Raw genomic sequence first — 7478 nt, 5'->3', positions numbered from 1 at the left:
TTAGCTATGTCAAGAATCTAAGTGGCAATGCTCAGATATGCTTGGAGTTAGTGCAGAATGGAACAAAATACACTGAACCGACCGATATCGCCAACATCCTGGCAGAAAGGTTCAGTGCAAACTTCACCCCCCTCTCACTCCCAAAAGGGCCCATAACCATATCAGAAGAATGTAGAACCCCTGAAATCACAGACATGCATGTTAAAACAGCCCTCTCCAAAGTCAAAAACACAGCATCAATGGGACCAGATGGTGTCCCAGGCTGTGTCCTATACGAGCTCAAAGACGAACTAACCCCTCACCTAAACAAACTATTTAAACTCAGCCTCTCCACAGCTATGTACCCATAGAGTGGCACACAGCAATGGTTATTCTGCTCCACAAAGGTGGAGCCACAACAGACCCCTGGAACTATTGCCCTATAAGCCTGACTAGCTTGGTCTGCAAGGCTATGGAGCGCATCATCATGGAACTCATTAACAGAGACACTGGGAACCTCCAAACACTGGACCCTACCCAGTTCGGCTTTGTTAAGGGCAGATCATGCCTCCTGAACCTGGTAGACTTCTTTGAGACAGTTACCAAGGCTATAGATGAGGGAAGGATGATACACACAGCCTACCTAGACCTCGCAAAGGCCTTCGACACCATTTCCCATTCTGGTATTATAGACAAGCTCACCAGCCTGAACATAAACCCCTACATCACAAGATGGGTTGCCAACTGGCTCACAGACAGAAACCACATGATGAGAGTTGCAGGAGCTAGGTCCGACTCTAAACCGGTTACAAGTGGCATTCTTCAGGGCTCATTCCTAGGACCCCTTCTGTTTGACATATACTTCTCAGAGGTATAGGCAAGCACAGGAGGACTATGGCTGACCAAGTTCACAGACGACTGCAAACTAGGGGCTATAACTGACTCTCCGGCTGACACAGACATCCTCCAAAAAGGTCTTACCGAGACAGATACCTGGTGTCAAAATCATGGCCTCAATCTAAATGCCAAAAAGTGCATAGTTATCCCCTTTGGAAAAAACAAAGTATCCACAAACTACCACATAGGTGGTAGTCCCCTAAATACGGAAGATGTAATAAGGGATCTGGGGACCCAAGTAGATAGTAATCTCTCCTTTGATAATCACATTGCCAAAGTGGTTAGAAAATCCTTCTATGTGGCCCACCTAATCACAAAAGGGTTTGCATCCAGATCAAAAGAGGTCATTGTGCTCCTCTACTCATCACTCATCAGACCCATCATAGAGTACAACTCCCCATTTGGGATGCACCTTACAAGACACCTGCAACAGCTGGAAAGACCACAGCAGTACCTCACCAAGAGGATCACTGGCCTCAAACAGATGCCCTATGCAGCTCAACTGAAGAAACTCCAGCTGCACTCGGTTGCATACTGCCTACTTAGAGGTGATCTCTGTCTGACATACAAGGCCATGTCCAACCCAGAATTGATGGACATGCTCCACCTAAAGAAAACCATATCCCCTCGAGCCACAGGCTCTAGAGATCTAAACCTCATGATAACAATAAATAGGACATGCTGGAGGGACATTCCTGTCCCAGAGACTTCCCTTGCTTTAGAACAAGATTCCAATCTACATTAGGCAGAGCTCCTCGCTAACACTCTTCAAGAGAAACCTTGATGAGTGGATGGGAAACAGAAAGTTTACCTCGGGGATCACTTCAGTGGCTCTGCTGGACAGAGGCACAGGGATCTAATCTAAGGGGGTGGCGAAAGCCAACACATTCTGGCTTGGCTTATAAATGCCTTCGGGCAGATAGCCTACTACCTACCTATGAACCTATGGTAAATAAATAAATGATAAATTTCTCTTTTTTTTTCTCTTATCCGCTGGGGCTTGCCTAACGGTTCCCCTTCCTTCACCCATTTGGCCCATTTGTTTCTTTTTCAGGTGTGAGAGCCTGATACTCTCTAATGAGAGCCTTATGGCCCATTTGTTCCCTGGCTGGATGACCAAATCAGCTCAGTTATTTCCTCCAGATAAGCAAGGGCACAGAAATAGGAAGCACTCCAGACTGCTACACTCAGTGAACTCTTCTTCTCTCCCCTTGCAGCTCCTAAATCCCTCTGTGGCTCACTATTGTTCTGATAGTGCTGCTCTCCATGGAAATATCCCTGGTCCTTCAGCCTGAGCTCAATGGGTGCTATATCTATTGCTTCCTCTAGGTGGCAACCAAGCAGTGAGAGAAAACCACCAACCTCATTCCAGGATGGGTAAGCCAATGACAGCTCTTCACTGCCATCATCCCTGCACCCTCTCTGTGGTGCATGTGTGTCTAGATCTCAGTCATCCATTTGTTCCATCAGTGTAGGGAAGAATTACCAATTTTATTCAGTTTACATATAATGTTTGCTTATCAGGATGGAATACAAGAAAAAAACATAATACAGGAAAACCTGTTGTTACTACACAGCGCTTTTAAGAGGCATAGGTTCATAGGTTCATAGGTTCGTACTAGGCTATCTGCCCTAGGGCATTTATAAGCCTAGCCAGAGTGTGTGTGGCTTTCACCACCCCTTGGGATGAGAATACTACGCCCATTTAGGGTTTAGTTTACTGTGCCTCTGTCTAGTAGTGACACAGAGATGACCCCCGGGGTAAACCTATGATCTCCCATACACTCGTCAAGATTTCTCTTGAAGAGAGCTAGTGGGGGGCTCTGCATAACGTGGACTGGGATTCTGTTCCGGAGTGTAGGGAGCCTCTGGGTTATGAATCTGTCCCTCCAGCACATCCTATTTATTTCTGTGTTGAGGTTCAAATCTCTTGCTCTCGTGGCTCTGATGGATTTGGATTTTCTGAGGTGGAGCATGTCCATTAATTCTGGATTGGACATGGCCTTGTACGTCAGGCATAGATCACCTCTGAGTAGGCGGTATGCGACTGAATAGAGCTGGAGTTTCTTCAGCCGGGCAGCATATGGCATATGTTTGAGACCCTTTATCCTCTTGGTGAGGAACTTTTGGGGTCTTTCCAACTGCTGCAGGTGTCGGGTAAGAAGCATCCCAAATGGGGCATTGTACTCAATCATGGGCCTGATAAGAGAAGAGTACAGGGGCACAATGACCTCTCTTGATCTGGATGTGAATCCCTTCATGATAAGGTGGGCAATATAGAAGGTCTTCCTAACCACCTTGGCAATGTGAGTGTCAAATGAGAGGTTACTGTCAACTTGGGTCTCTAGGTCCCTGATTACCTCTTCCATAGTTAATGGATTACCACCTATGTGGTAATTTGTGGGTACCTTGTTTTTCCCAAAGGGTATGACTATACATTTTTTGGCGTTCAGTTTAAGGCCATGGCTCTGGCACCAATTATCCATTTCTATGAGGCCTCTCTGAAGGATGCTTGTGTCCACTGGAGTATCAATTATGGCACCAAGTTTGCAGTCATCTGCGAACTTTGTCAGCCACAGTCCTCTTATGTTTGCTTGCACCTCGGAAAAATAAATGCCGAATAAGAGGGGTCCCAGGACTGAGCCCTGTGGGACACCGCTTGTGACTGGCTTAGAGTCTGACATGGCTCCAGCAATTCTGACCTTGTGGGTTCTGTCCTTGAGCCAGTTTGCAACCCATCTTGTGACATATGGGTTTACATTTAAGCTGGTGAGTTTGTCTATGATGCCCGAGTGGGGTATTGTGTCGAAGGCTTTTGCAAGGTCAAGGTAGGCTGTGTGAACTGCCTTACCCTCATCAATGGCCTTAGTGACTGTTTCAAAAAAGTCGACCAAGTTCAAAAGGCAGGATCTGCCCTTGACAAAGCCAAATTGGGTAGGATCCAATGTCTGTAGGTCCCCAATGTCTTTGTTTATGAGTTCCATAATGATCCTTTCCATAGCTTTGCAGACCAGGCTCATCAAGCTTATGGGGCTGTAATTTCCAGGGTCTGTAGAAGCACCGCCTTTGTGGAGTGGGACCACTGTTGCTGTACGCCACTCTTTGGGTACGTATCCTGTAGTAAGGCTAAGATTAAACAGCAGCCTTATGTGCGGATTTAGTTCCTCTTGGAGTTCATGTAGCACGCAGCCCGCGACACCGTCCAGTCCCACTGATGCTGTGTTTTTAGCTTTGGAGAGGGCGGCTCTCACCTGGGCATCTGAGATGTTAGGGAGGCTACACTCTGCTGGGATAGATATTTCTCCTTTTGGGTGCGGAGAAATTTGCACTGAACCTGTCTGCCAGAATGTTGGCAATGTCTGTGGGTTCAGTGTATTTTGTGTCATTTTGGACTAACTCTGAGCATATCTGGGAGTTTCCACCCAGGTTTCTAACATAGCTAAAGAAGGCCTTGTGATTGTCTTTTGTGCCTTTTGCGATTTTTCTCTCAAAGTTGGCCTTGGATGATTTTATGAGTGATCGTAGTTTTTTGCTAGTACTGATCAGAGATGCCTTCCCTTTTAGGGATTTTGCTCTGTCATGTAGTAGCTTCCTTCTCCTGTTGTAAAGTTTGTTAATGGCTGGGGTCCACCAGACAGGGCGCCTGCCTTTGGGGGAATGGGTCTTGGTTTTATTAGGGATTGCATGATCCATGCATTCTTGAAGGTGCATGTAGAAGGCATTTATAAAGGATTCAGCGGTGTGGGTTGTGGTTTCCACTGGCCCAGGGGCCTTGAAGGATACCACTTCAGTCTTAAGAAGTGTGAAGTCGGCTTTTGAGAAGTTCTTCACTGTGGTCTTTTGTGCAGGGGGGGATGTGGATTTCCAGTGAGATTAATTTATGGTCTGATCTCACCAATGAGGGGTATACTTCTGGTGTGGAGCATTTTGTCCCCATGTTTGTGATGATCAGGTCTAGTATATTATCTCCTCTTGTGGGAGTGGTGACTAGTTGTTCCATCGCATTTGAGTTTATGAATTCTAGGAACCTTTGGGCTAGGGTGTTGGGGCTTGAGTAATGTTCCCAGTCTATGTTTGGGTAGTTGAAGTCTCCCAATATGATGGTATTTGGTGAGACATTCATACTCTCCAGTGTCTTCAGGAAGGCTGAGTGAGGTTCCTGAGTTTGAGAGGGTGGTCTGTAGCATGCTACAACCTGTAGGGCAGTTTTGCCTATGGTTAGTTGCACCTGGATGGTCTCCGATGCTTCGTGCGTTGCCACTAACCTGGAGGTGTGGGTATCTTTGATGAATATGGATACTCCCCTCCTTTTGTGGTTCGGTCCAAGTTTTGGGGCCGGAAAGCATGATATGAGGTAAAACCTGGTAGTGCTGGGGTGCTCTCAGGAGCCTTGAACCAGGTTTCAGTCACTGCACAGACATCGATGTTCTCCATACTGAGGAGGGCTTCGAGAGCGTGCATCTTGAGGTTTAGACTTCTGGCATTGAGCAGCATTACCCTTAGTTTTTTCACTTGTGTTTTCTAGGAGGTGGGTTTGTCTTTTGAGCCTTGCCTAAAAAGGCACTATGGGGGTGGGAAGAGCCTTGGCCAATATCCGGAAGCCCAGGGGTGACAGGTGCAAGCCATCACTTGCGAAGCAGCGTGGCTTGTCAAGCATGTCATCCCAAGCAGACAGACATTGGATCCACTTAGAATGACACCAGTAATTAAGCCAATTGTTAAAGCTGATCATTTTGTCTTTGTACTGTGGCATCATTCTTGGTGAGGGTAAAATGCTGCTCAGGGTCAGGGTCATACCGGCCTGGGCTACATAATCAGAGAGCTCCTCTATGTCTCTTTTCATGTAGTCCAGGGAGGTACGTCTCAGGTCATTCACACCAGCATGGACACTGACTGAGTCATATTTGTACTTGCTTTGGAGTGACATGAGTGCTCGTGTTATGTGGCAGATTCTAGCACCCAACAGGCAGCTTACTGTAACCTTTTCCTTGTTCAGTCTGGTGAGCGGGACGTCAGTGTGTCTGACTATGGAGTCGCCTATTACAAGTGTATCTGGCATGTTGTTTGGCCTTAAGGGCTGTGACTGTTTAGCACACTGACTTTGTGAACTATGTGTTGCATGTGGTATGTCTTGCGGTAGTGGTCGCTTGGGTGTCTGCTTTGGAGGCCTCTGTTGTTTTGGTAGATTTTTAATCAGAGCCTCCGAGTATGTTTTTGTGTGTTTATGTGTTTGATTTGCAGTTTTGATAGGTCTATGTGAGACTGGGTTTGTGGTGTGTGTGGTTACCTTCTCCTCCTGACTGGTTCTGCCAGTACTGAGTTGAGAGAGCTCAGCCTCCAGTTTGGCTATATAGTTGCATCTCTCACATATATTTGTATTTGTTGGGAGGAGGAGAGGGCTGTCTGTGTACATGAGGCAATTGTAATTGCCTCAAGATTACCAGATTCACCAGCTGAACAGGAGAGGATGCCAGCAACTGACCCTTCGACATGCTAGAATAGTGTAAAGGATTGCTGTGTAACTGAGTCAGAAGGACCTATAGGGAAATGGGTACTCAAGGGAATTTAGGTGAATGAAGTACTTTCTTTTTGTTTAAGAGTGCTTTACCTGTATAAAAATGCTTTAGGAGCAAGTGCTGGGCTTTTCAGATAGAGAATAGACTGTCTAGATTGCAAGTAGAGCAGTTCTAAGGGAAAAATTGAAGAGCAGACTTTGCGGAGCCAGAAATAGTTTAAACTTGATTAACCTGCGCTGCCCGATGCTGCTCTATGAGCAACTTTGCGCTAATTCGCGCAAAAGAAGTATCTTTTTTATCCACCTGTCTGCTATTGGACCTTCTTTTGTCTCATACTGTAATGGACACCTCTTATTTGGTGGGCATGTGACATACCTCTCACTAGATGTATGCATACCTGCAAGTATTTTTTCCCATTTGATAGGTCCTGCCAGAAACAGACATAATAGCTTTTGGTTAGGTGTCCATTACTTCACAGGTTTGCATAAACATGGTCTTTGAGATTCCTGTCGTTATTGGTTCTAGGAAGCTTGCTTATGTCCATTGATGTGCTTGGGTAGTTTTCTTATTTTTTCTATGAACACAGCTACCAATACCATGAGCTTCCTGTGAAAAAAACTCTAAGATGCAGCAGATCTCTCTTTATACTCATCTGTCTGTTCTATTCTCATATCAGAGCAATGTTGTCAAATCAGTTTATTTGCACATCAGAGTTAAATGCTCACCTTATTAGAAGACAACCTTGGTCAGTAAACTGTAGCAAACATACTCTGTACAATCAGCACAGTTTGCCTTTGATATTCCCTGAAAAAATAATCAGAACCTCACTGTTAATGACATGGTGCACCTTCATGTTAATGTATGTTATTAAAGAAACTCTCCCTACCAAGCTTGTCTGTAACTTTCCTACATGTACACTCATACTTTACTACAGACCCTTGCTCTCCAGCTTCCATTTTCCTTGTGCTGACACTGGCAAGTGCTTGAAGTGTATGAAATCATACTTTAAATATCACAAATGTACATGTTTATCATTTTAAAATATCACCATCCACCCAGTACTATTTTTCTATATTTTATTCATGC

This window comes from Protopterus annectens, chromosome 7.part0 (genome assembly GCF_019279795.1).
Source record: "Protopterus annectens isolate FY-2018-M chromosome 7.part0, PAN1.0, whole genome shotgun sequence".
Classification (NCBI taxonomy): domain Eukaryota; kingdom Metazoa; phylum Chordata; order Ceratodontiformes; family Protopteridae; genus Protopterus; species Protopterus annectens.
Note: the sequence above shows the minus strand (reverse complement) of the source record.